Here is a 12,235-nt window from a genome sequence, read left to right on the forward strand (position 1 = left end):
CAGTGAAGCAAAAGTGAAACAACAGTGAAACAAAATGAAACAAAAGTTAAACAAAAATGCAACAAAATGCAACAAAAGTGAAACAACAGTGGAACAAAAATGAAACAACAGTGAAACAAAAGTGACACAACAGTGGAACAACAATGAAACAAAGTTAAACAACAGTGACACAAAAATGAAGCAACAGTGAAACAAAAGTGGAACAACAGTGACATAAAAATGAAAGAACAGTGAAACAAAAGTGGAACAACAGTGAAACAAAAGTGAAACAACAGTGAAACAAAAATGAAACAACAGTGAAACAAAAGTGAAACAAAATTAAACAACAGTGAAACAAAAAGTTAAACAACAGTGAAACAAAAGTGAAACAACAGTGAAACAAAAATGAAACAAAAGTGAAACAACAGTGAAACAAAATGAAACAAAAGTGAAACAAAAGTGAAAGAAAAGTAAAAACAACAGTGACACAAAATGAAACAAAAGTTAAACAACAGTGAAACAAAAGTGAAACAACAGTGAAACAAAAATGAAACAAAATGAAACAAAAGTGAAAAAAGTGAAACAAAAATGAAAAAACAGAGAAACATAATGAGACAAAAGTGAAACAAAAATGAAACAACAGTGAAACAAAAGTTAAACAAAAGTGAAACGACAGTTAAACAAAAGTGAAACAACAGTGAAACAACAGTGAAACAAAATTAAACAACAGTGAAACAAAAATAAAACAAAAATGAAACAAAAACAAAACAAAAATTAAACACCAGTGAAACACAAAGTAAACGACAGTGAAACAAAAGTGAAAAAAATGAAACAAAAGTGAAAAAAATGAAACAAAAGTGAAACGACAGTGAAACAAAAGTGAAACAACAGTGAAACAAAAAATAAACAAAGGTGAAACAAAAGTGAAACAACAGTTAAACAACAGTGAAAGAAAAGTGAAACAACAGTGAAACAAAAATGAAACAAATGTGAAACACCAGTTAAACAAAAGTGAAACAACAGTGAAAAAAATGAAACAATAGTTAAACAAAATGAAACAACAGTGAAACAAAAATCAAACAGAAAATGAAACAAAAGTGACACAAAATTGAAACAACGGTGAAACAAAAGTGAAACAACTGTGAAACAAAAGTGAAACAAAAATGAAACAAAAATGAAACAATAGTGAAACAAAAATGAAACAAAAGTGAAACAAAATGAAACAAAAGTGAAACAAAAGTGAAACAAACGTGAAACAAAAGTGAAACAACAGTGAAACAAAAATGAAACAAAAATGAAAAAAAAATGAAACAAAAGTAAACAAAAAACAACAGTGATACAAAAGTTAAACAAAAATGAAACAAAAGTGAAAGAAAAGTGAAACAACAGTGAAACAACAGTGAAACAAAAGCGAAACAAAAATAAAACAAAAAGAAACAACAGTGAAACAACAGGTAACAAACAGTGAAATAACAGTGAAACAAAAATGAAACAACAGTGAAACAAAAGTGAAACAAAAGTGAAACAAAAATGATACAAAAGTGAAACAAAAGTGAAACAAACATGAAACAACATTGAAACAAAAGTGAAAAAAAAGTGAAACAAAAATGGAACGACGGTGAAACAAAAAATGGAACAACAGTTAAACAAGAAATGAAACAATAGTTAAACAACATTGAAACAACAGTGAAACAAAAGTGAAACCAAAATGAAAAAAAGTTAAACAATAATGAAACAAAGTAACACAAATGTGAAGCAACAGTGAAACAAAAATGAAACAAAAGTGAAACAACAGTTAAACAACAGTGAAAAAACAGTGAAACAACAATGAAACAAAAGTGAAACAACAGTGAAACAAAAACTATACAACAGTGATACGACAGTGAAGCAAAAGTGAAACAACAGTGAAACAAAATGAAACAAAAGTTAAACAAAAATGAAACAAAATGCAACAAAAGTGAAACAACAGTGGAACAAAAATGAAACAACAGTGAAACAAAAGTGACACAACAGTGGGACAACAATGAAACAAAGTTAAACAACAGTGACACAAAAATGAAGCAACAGTGAAACAAAAGTGGAACAACAGTGACATAAAAATGAAAGAACAGTGAAACAAAAGTGGAACAACAGTGAAACAAAAGTGAAACAACAGTGAAACAAAAATGAAACAACAGTGAAACAAAAGTGAAACAAAGTTAAACAACAGTGAAACAAAAATGAAACAACAGTGAAACAAAAGTTAAACAAAAGTGAAACGACAGTTAAACAAAAGTGAAACAACAGTGAAACAACAGTGAAACAAAATTAAACAACAGTGAAACAAAAATAAAACAAAAATGAAACAAAAACAAAACAAAAATTAAACAACAGTGAAACAAAAAGTAAACGACAGTGAAACAAAAGTGAAAAAAATGAAACAAAAGTGAAAAAAATGAAACAAAAGTTAAACGACAGTGAAACAAAAGTGAAACAACAGTGAAACAAAAAATAAACAAAGGTGAAACAAAAGTGAAACAACAGTTAAACAACAGTGAAAGAAAAGTGAAACAACAGTGAAACAAAAATGAAACAAATGTGAAACAACAGTTAAACAAAAGTGAAACAACAGTGAAAAAAATGAAACAATAGTTAAACAAAATGAAACAACAGTGAAATAAAAATCAAACAGAAAATGAAACAAAAGTGACACAAAATTGAAACAACGGTGAAACAAAAGTGAAACAACTGTGAAACAAAAGTGAAACAAAAATGAAACAAAAATGAAACAATAGTGAAACAAAAATGAAACAAAAGTGAAACAAAATGAAACAAAAGTGAAACAAAAGTGAAACAAACGTGAAACAAAAGTGAAACAACAGTGAAACAAAAATGAAACAAAAATGAAAAAAAAATGAAACAAAAGTAAACAAAAAACAACAGTGATACAAAAGTTAAACAAAAATGAAACAAAAATGAAAGAAAAGTGAAACAACAGTGAAACAACAGTGAAACAAAAGCGAAACAAAAATAAAACAAAAAGAAACAACAGTGAAACAACAGGTAACAAACAGTGAAATAACAGTGAAACAAAAATGAAACAACAGTGAAACAAAAGTGAAACAAAAGTGAAAAAAAGTGAAACAAAAATGATACAAAAGTGAAACAAAAGTGAAACAAACATGAAACAACATTGAAACAAAAGTGAAAAAAAAGTGAAACAAAAATGGAACGACGGTGAAACAAAAAATGGAACAACAGTTAAACAAGAAATGAAACAATAGTTAAACAACATTGAAACAACAGTGAAACAAAAGTGAAACAAAAATGAAAAAAAGTTAAACAATAATGAAACAAAGTAACACAAATGTGAAGCAACAGTTAAACAAAAATGAAACAAAAGTGAAACAACAGTTAAACAACAGTGAAAAAACAGTGAAACAACAATGAAACAAAAGTGAAACAACAGTGAAACAAAAACTATACAACAGTGATACGACAGTGAAGCAAAAGTGAAACAACAGTGAAACAAAATGAAACAAAAGTTAAACAAAAATGAAACAAAATGCAACAAAAGTGAAACAACAGTGGAACAAAAATGAAACAACAGTGAAACAAAAGTGACACAACAGTGGAACAACAATGAAACAAAGTTAAACAACAGTGACACAAAAATGAAGCAACAGTGAAACAAAAGTGGAACAACAGTGACATAAAAATGAAAGAACAGTGAAACAAAAGTGGAACAACAGTGAAACAAAAGTGAAACAACAGTGAAACAAAAATGAAACAACAGTGAAACAAAAGTGAAACAAAGTTAAACAACAGTGAAACAAAAAGTTAAACAACAGTGAAACAAAAGTGAAACAACAGTTAAACAAAAATGAAACAAAAGTGAAACAACAGTGAAACAAAATGAAACAAAAGTGAAACAAAAGTGAAAGAAAAGTTAAACAACAGTTACACAAAATGAAACAAAAGTGAAACAACAGTGAAACAAAAGTGAAACAACAGTGAAACAAAAATGAAACAAAATGAAACAAAAGTGAAAAAAGTGAAACAAAAATGAAAAAACAGAGAAACATAATGAGACAAAAGTGAAACAAAAATGAAACAACAGTGAAACAAAAGTGAAACAAAAGTGAAACGACAGTTAAACAAAAGTGAAACAACAGTGAAACAACAGTGAAACAAAATTAAACAACAGTGAAACAAAAATAAAACAAAAATGAAACAAAAACAAAACAAAAATTAAACAACAGTGAAACAAAAAGTAAACGACAGTGAAACAAAAGTGAAAAAAATGAAACAAAAGTGAAAAAATGAAACAAAAGTGAAACGACAGTGAAACAAAAGTGAAACAACAGTGAAACAAAAAATAAACAAAGGTGAAACAAAAGTGAAACAACAGTTAAACAACAGTGAAAGAAAAGTGAAACAACAGTGAAACAAAAATGAAACAAATGTTAAACAACAGTTAAACAAAAGTGAAACAACAGTGAAAAAAATGAAACAATAGTTAAACAAAATGAAACAACAGTGAAACAAAAATCAAACAGAAAATGAAACAAAAGTGACACAAAATTGAAACAACGGTGAAACAAAAGTGAAACAACTGTGAAACAAAAGTGAAACAAAAATGAAACAAAAATGAAACAATAGTGAAACAAAAATGAAACAAAAGTGAAACAAAATGAAACAAAAGTGAAACAAAAGTGAAACAAAAGTGAAACAAACGTGAAACAAAAGTGAAACAACAGTGAAACAAAAATGAAACAAAAATGAAAAAAAAATGAAACAAAAGTAAACAAAAAACAACAGTGATACAAAAGTTAAACAAAAATGAAACAAAAGTGAAACAAAAGTGAAACAACAGTGAAACAACAGTGAAACAAAAGCGAAACAAAAATAAAACAAAAAGAAACAACAGTGAAACAACAGGTAACAAACAGTGAAATAACAGTGAAACAAAAATGAAACAACAGTGAAACAAAAGTGAAACAAAAGTGAAACAAAAATGATACAAAAGTGAAACAAAAGTGAAACAAACATGAAACAACATTGAAACAAAAGTGAAAAAAAAGTGAAACAAAAATGGAACGACGGTGAAACAAAAAATGGAACAACAGTTAAACAAGAAATGAAACAATAGTTAAACAACATTGAAACAACAGTGAAACAAAAGTGAAACAAAAATGAAAAAAAGTTAAACAATAATGAAACAAAGTAACACAAATGTGAAGCAACAGTGAAACAAAAATGAAACAAAAGTGAAACAACAGTTAAACAACAGTGAAAAAACAGTGAAACAACAATGAAACAAAAGTGAAACAACAGTGAAACAAAAGTGAAATGACAGTGAAACAAAAGTGAAACAACAGTGAAATAACAGTGAAACAAATTAAACAAACATGAAACAAAAGTAAAACAAAAGTGAAACAACAGTGAAACAAATGTGGAACAACAGTGAAACAAAAGTGAAACAAAAATGAAACAACAGTGAAACAAAACGAAACAAAAGTGAAACAACAATGAAAAAAATGAAACAAAGTTGAAACAAAAGTTAAACAACAGTTAAACAATAGTGAAAGAAAAGTTAAACAACAGTGAAACAATAATCATACAACAGTGAAATGACAGTGAAACAAAACTGAAAAGCAGTGAAACAAAAATGAAACAAAAGTGAAACAACAGTTAAACAACAGTGAAAGAAAAGTTAAACAACAGTGAAACAAATGTGAAACAACAGTGAAACAACAATTAAACAATAGTGAAACAAAAGTGAAAAAACTGAAACAAAATGAAACAACAGTGAAACAAAAATGAAACAACAGTGAAACAAAATGAAACAAAAATGAAACAAATGTGAAACAAAAGTGAAACAACAGTTAAACAAAAGTGAAACAACAGTGAAACAAAAATGAAACAAAAGTTAAACAAAAGTGAAAAAAAGTGAAACAAAAATGAAACGACGGTGAAACAAAAGTGGAACAACAGTGAAACAAGAAATGAAAACAAAAGTGAAACAACAGTAAAAAAAAATGAAAAAAAAATGAAACAAAAGTTAAACAAAAATGGGACAAAATGAAACAGAAGTGAAACAACAGGGAAACAACAGTGTAATAACAGTGAAACAAAAGTGAAACAAAAATGAAACAAAAGTGAAACAACAGTTAACCAACGGTGAAAAAACAGTGAAACAACAATGAAACAAAAGTGAAACAACAGTGAAACAAAAGTGAAACAAAAGTGAAACAAAAGTAAAACAACAGTGAAACAACAGTGAAACAACAATGAAACAAATGTGAAACAAAAGTGAAACAACAGTGAAACAACAGTGAAACAAAAGCGAAACAACAGTGAAACAAAAGTGGAATAACACTGAAACGAAAGTGAAACAAAAATGAAACAACAGTGAAACAAAAGTGGAACAACAGTGAAACAAAATTAAACAACAGTGAAACAACAATGAAACAACAGTGAAACAAAAGTGATACAACAGTGAAACAAAAGTGAAACAACAGTGATACAAAAATGAAACAACAGTGAAACAAAAGTGAAACAAAATGAAACAACAATGAAACAAAATGAAACAAAAGTTAAACAACAGTGAAACAAAAAGTAAACAACAGTGAAACAAAAGTGAAACAACAGTGAAACAAAAATGAAACAAACGTGAAACAACAGTGAAACAAAATGAAACAAAAGTGAAAGAAAAGTGAAACAACAGTGAAACAAAAATGAAACAAAAGTGGAACAACAGTGAACCAAAATGAAACGAAAGTGAAACAACAGTGAAACAAAAAGTTAAATAACAGTGAAACAAAAGTGAAACAACAGTGAAAAAAAATGAAAGAAAAGTGAAACAACAGTGAAACAAAATGAAACAAAATGAAACAAAAGTTAAACAACAGTGAAACAAAAAGTAAACAACAGTGAAACAAAAGTGAAACAACAGTGAAACAAAAATGAAACAAAAGTGAAACAACAGTGAAACAACAGTGAAACAAAATGAAACAAAAGTGAAAGAAAAGTGAAACAACAGTGAAACAAAAATGAAACAAAAGTGGAACAACAGTGAAACAAAATGAAACGAAAGTGAAACAACAGTGAAACAAAAAGTTAAATAACAGTGAAACAAAAGTGAAACAACAGTGAAAAAAAATGAAAGAAAAGTGAAACAACAGTGAAACAAAATGAAACAAAAGTTAAAGAAAGTGAAACAACAGTGAAACAAAAAGTAAACGACAGTGAAACAAAAGTGAAACAACAGGGAAACAACAATTTGACATAATGAGTCAATTATGACTTAAACTCTTCTTATATGCATCTGAAGGGAAAAGTGTGGTGTGATGGCAGTCACGGAGGCAGGCTGCTTAGGGTGACATGTGCGAACTTGAAACCCGACCGATAAGGCAATAAATCATCAGGTTCGATCGCGTCTTTTTTTTTTCCATCTCAATGAGAAAATATAAGGCCGGCAGTCGGAAGTTGCGTTGAGGTGAGTTCTGGAGAACCGGACTGAACGGGTAAGCGTGAAGAATGTTCGAATGCTTCCAAGAATCCAGTCTAGTTTTTTTTTTCTATTAGAAGCTATTTCGGCTTTAAATATAAAGTCGATTCGGCCGAGATGAAAGTGGGAAATTTTAAATGATTCGAGTCGAACCTGGAAAATTAAAAGGGTGGTCAAAATGAGAATTAAAGGAGTCGTGTCAAACTGCGAAAGTTGAAGATATGAAGTGAGTCGGACCTTTTTTTTCTTTTTGTTTGTTTGTTATTCCCAGTGAGATTCGTTGGGTTTTCTTTCTTTATTGCCGTCATGAAATGAACGTGTTGGAATACAATTCGGTTGAACGATAGGCGCGCATTAGAAAGTCACCATGAAAAATTCGTCAAGCTATGGATAATTTTATATGCATATTCAAAAGCCGGATTTTATTTTGTGTTTGAAAAAAGTCCTCGGTGTTAAAAGAACTTAAAATGCGATTCGGACGAGTTGTATGTATTAAAAAGTCGTTTTTCAATGCTAAACTTTAAAATAAAACGCTGTTGTGCTGACAAGGGGAAAAGGGTGTCGTTTTTAAACGAAAGATTTATTGGAAGTACGTGGATTTTATTGATTTTGAAAAAGAAAAGAAAAACCACGCCAAACATACACGTAGTCTGTGGTAATCAACTACTTGGATCATTTATGCCTTCCTATTATAAAATACTAGCAGGGTGCCGGCCATTGCCCGGTCGGAAAATACGCTTGAATATAATATTGATTAATGCTGATTCCGTATTTATTATATATATGTCATTATTTAAAAAGTAAGAGTAACTCGTTCGCCACCATCGAGATTCGAAACCAAAACGTTTAGCTTTCGAGTCTTTTTATTCTCTGCCTTTAATGAGTGAGCTATGCTGCAAGGCTAAATATTTAAACGTGAACCAATAGCTATTACGTTATGCATGCATATTCGTAATGCCGTCGTTCGACCTTCACCTGGAAAATTTCATTTTTCCCCCACTTTTAACCGATTTTCCAAGACTAAAACGCAAATATAAAGTTTTGCATGGGTTCAAATCCTTATACATGAAGTTCCATATCAGTAGACCAAAAACTGTATGGAATACATTTGGTAGACACATTTTTTAAACAAAAATATATATTCATACATAAATATATATGGAAAGAGTTGTGTTTATTATAAACTTTTTACGCAAATATTATGCAAGTATAAATCATGTAGAATATCTGCATGAATATAATTACACGTAATAGTTAACTAAAGATGATCATCCCATACGAAAACCGAAAAAAACTAAACTTTTACAAGAATATACAAATTAGCTAGATCTTTTGCTCGTCAATCCATTTCCACGACTCATATATAAGACAGTTATATTTTCTTTTTAAATAAATAGAAAAAAGTTTTTAATATGAATATCAATACGCACACAAAATAACAGATTTGTAGGAGTATAGATATATGAACACCTTCGCTGTTCTCAGAAATGGAGCATCAGTTTATTTATAAGTGCGACTGAAATAACTATTCCTGCAGATCCGTCGTGTTCTTTCTATTTATATATTAATACGATAGCGTATTATTTTATGCGTCACACTTACATCTTTTTTCTTCCGAGTGACTGTCGTTTAATTGTTATGACCTTCTATTCCTTGCAATAAATAATTTTACCAAGAAATGTTTATAAGTTTCGGTTTCGAAAGCCATCATTTTTTTATAAATAATTTTACCAAGAATTCTTCATAAATTTCGGTTTCGGTTTCGAAGGAACGCGTTATATATATTATTCATATGTTTTGGTTTCGGTTTCGATTCAAGCTGACCCACCCAAGTTATGCATATATATTATTATTAAATTGTTATGTGAAAGTACAGAATAATTATTAAATCATTCCTCGCGTATTTATATTGAGTTTCCAAAAAATAACGTTATTTCAGCACGGCCTGTAAACTAGTATATATATATATATATATATATATATATATATATATATATATATATATATATATATATATAGTGATGATCATATTTATTGGCACGGTAAAATAAAAGTTAAATTTTGTCTAATAAATTCTAAAAAAGGGATTAAATTAAAGAAAATAACAAAGTATATTATGTATTTTTAACTGGCCTTTCCGATGCAGCAATCGGATTTTAGAAAAAATAAATAACAAAGGAACAACAAACATAATTGCAAAAAACCCTTGTTCAAAATTATTGGCGCGGCTTTGTTTTTCTTTTAGTATCAGTATAATATCAATCAATTTCCGGTTTACGTGCTTTCTGAACTTTTTTATAGCCATATTATGCTTGTTTAACGCTAATTCAGTGAATAATTTTTTTCAGATAATTTTTAGATAGCGATTTATTTAAACTATTATAAGTGACTAAATTATAATTTTAAATCGCCATGGTTAAAACTAAGGAACACAGCGAAGACGTCAGGAAGCTTGTTGTAGCATGCCATACCAATGGGGAGGGCTATGATAAGATTTCAAAGAAGCTAAACCTTCCCAAATCCACTGTTAGAGCCATAATAAACAAGTTCAAATCGCAAGGCCACGTTATGAGTTTAGAGGGTAGAGGGAGAAAAAGGATTCTTTCCCCAAGAGATGAACGGAAAATTTTTCGACAAGTAAAACAAAACCCAAGGATCTCTGTTGGGGAGATTGTTGATGAACAGAGCACCTCTGGAGTGAATGTATCTCGACATACAGTTGGTAGAGTTTTGAAGAGAGCTGGTTTAAAAGCATGTCGTCCGAGAAAGACTCCCTTATTGAAGCCTATGCACCTGAAAGCAAGGCTAGCCTTTGCAAAACGTCATATTGATAAAGATGTTGCATTCTGGAAACGTGTTCTATGGACTGACGAAACGAAAATAGAGTTATTTGGCCATAATAAAGTGTCTTATATTTACAGAAAATCTGGCGAAGCTTTCCTGCCTAAGAACACCATACCAACAGTGAAGCACGGTGGAGGCAGTTTGATGTTTTTTGGGATCCTTTGCTGCCTCTGGACCAGGGCGACTTGTTAAGGTCACAGGTAGCATAAAAAAGGAAGATTATGTTAAAATATTGGATGAAAACCTGAAAGACTCTGCTAAAGAGCTCTCACTTGGTCGTCGTTGGTGGTTCATGCAAGATAATGACCTAAAGGATTCGGCTAAACTGACTAAGAAATGGCTTGAGGACAATCATATTAATGTTTTGGAGTGGCCATCACAAAGCCCAGACCTTAATCCAATTGAAAATTTATGGAGAACATTAAAATTGAGGGTAATGCAAAGGAAGCCTAAGAATCTTATTCAATTGGAGGATTATTGTCAGGAAGAGTGGGCTAAAATTACTACTGAAGAGTGCAACAACTTGGTTGTAAACTATGAAAAGCGACTGAGGAAGGTAATCAAGGCCAAAGGCTATACAATTGATTATTAAATAAATCGTGCCAATAATTTTGAACAAGGGTTTTTTGCAATTATGTTTGTTGTTCCTTTGTTATTTATTTTTTCTAAAATCCGATTGCTGCATCGGAAAGGCCAGTTAAAAATACATAATATACTTTGTTATTTTCTTTAATTTAATCCCTTTTTTAGAATTTATTAGACAAAATTTAACTTTTATTTTACCGTGCCAATAAATATGATCATCACTGTATATATATATATATATATATATATATATATATATATATATATATATATATATATATATATATATATGTATGTATTAAAACCCCGTAGTGTTTGAATATATGGTTAAGTGACAGTTTTAGTCATTTAGGACTGCTTTAAAGCTTCATCGCTCACTCATTTGCCGACCAAATTTCAAACAATTCTTACAGTTTATAGATCAACTTCTCAGCTATATTGTGGAAAAAAAATTCAGTATTCATTTAGTAAAACCAAAGTTATGATGAATTTTCTGGTGTTCAAAATCGTGAAATTATGTAAGGTAAGGGACGTTTTTATGACTGGTTTCCATAGCAACCACGTCGCTTCAGCAAATACTGTTGCTACTAATTCACTGCTGTCTCGAAAAGAGAAGTAACAAGTGAAACAGACAATGAAAGCATGAATGTGAGATAATTGAGGGGATTTTATTGAAAGCGGACGAGTGCCGTACATTGTTGTTACATATGTGTTAATGGGGGCAAAAAATAAAGCTGAAATTAAACAAAGAACAAGTGAATATATTGGGAGCCTGGAAAAAACACGGATTACATACAAAAATTGCGAGCATAAAAAGTAATATGGTTAAGCTTAAACATGGAAAATAAAGGACTAGTTGTTAAAATTGGATGAGAAAAGGGCAAAACTTTCTAGTAAAACATATAATATATTTCTAACTTAAAATATTGCAGCATTAAATTTTTTTAATTCAATTTATAGCATTATATAATCATTTCTTAATACTGCAATATTTTAAGTTATGAATTTATTTTTTTACTAGAATATTTTGTTCTTTTCTTTTCCAGTTTTAACAACTAGTCCTTTACTTTTCCATGTTTAAGTTTTAACCATATTACTTTTCATGCTCGCATTTTTCTATTGTAATATATATATTTCAATTTGGCTAGTTTCTTATAAGACAAGGTTTACTGTCTGTTATTCAACAGAACTGTTAGAGTTCGTTGAACTAGTCCCAGAAATTTGGCAGGTGTCCTACGAAATAAATTATAATTTTATGTTAGTTTGATTTCAAGCTGTGCAAGCACTCGCGTGTAAGTGCACAAAATTGCTCAACAATGTTTTTCTCTTTCCAGT

The sequence above is a fragment of the Euprymna scolopes genome, chromosome 25 (genome assembly GCF_053919585.1).
Source record: "Euprymna scolopes isolate OS-2025 chromosome 25, ASM5391958v1, whole genome shotgun sequence".
NCBI classification, from domain to species: domain Eukaryota; kingdom Metazoa; phylum Mollusca; class Cephalopoda; order Sepiida; family Sepiolidae; genus Euprymna; species Euprymna scolopes.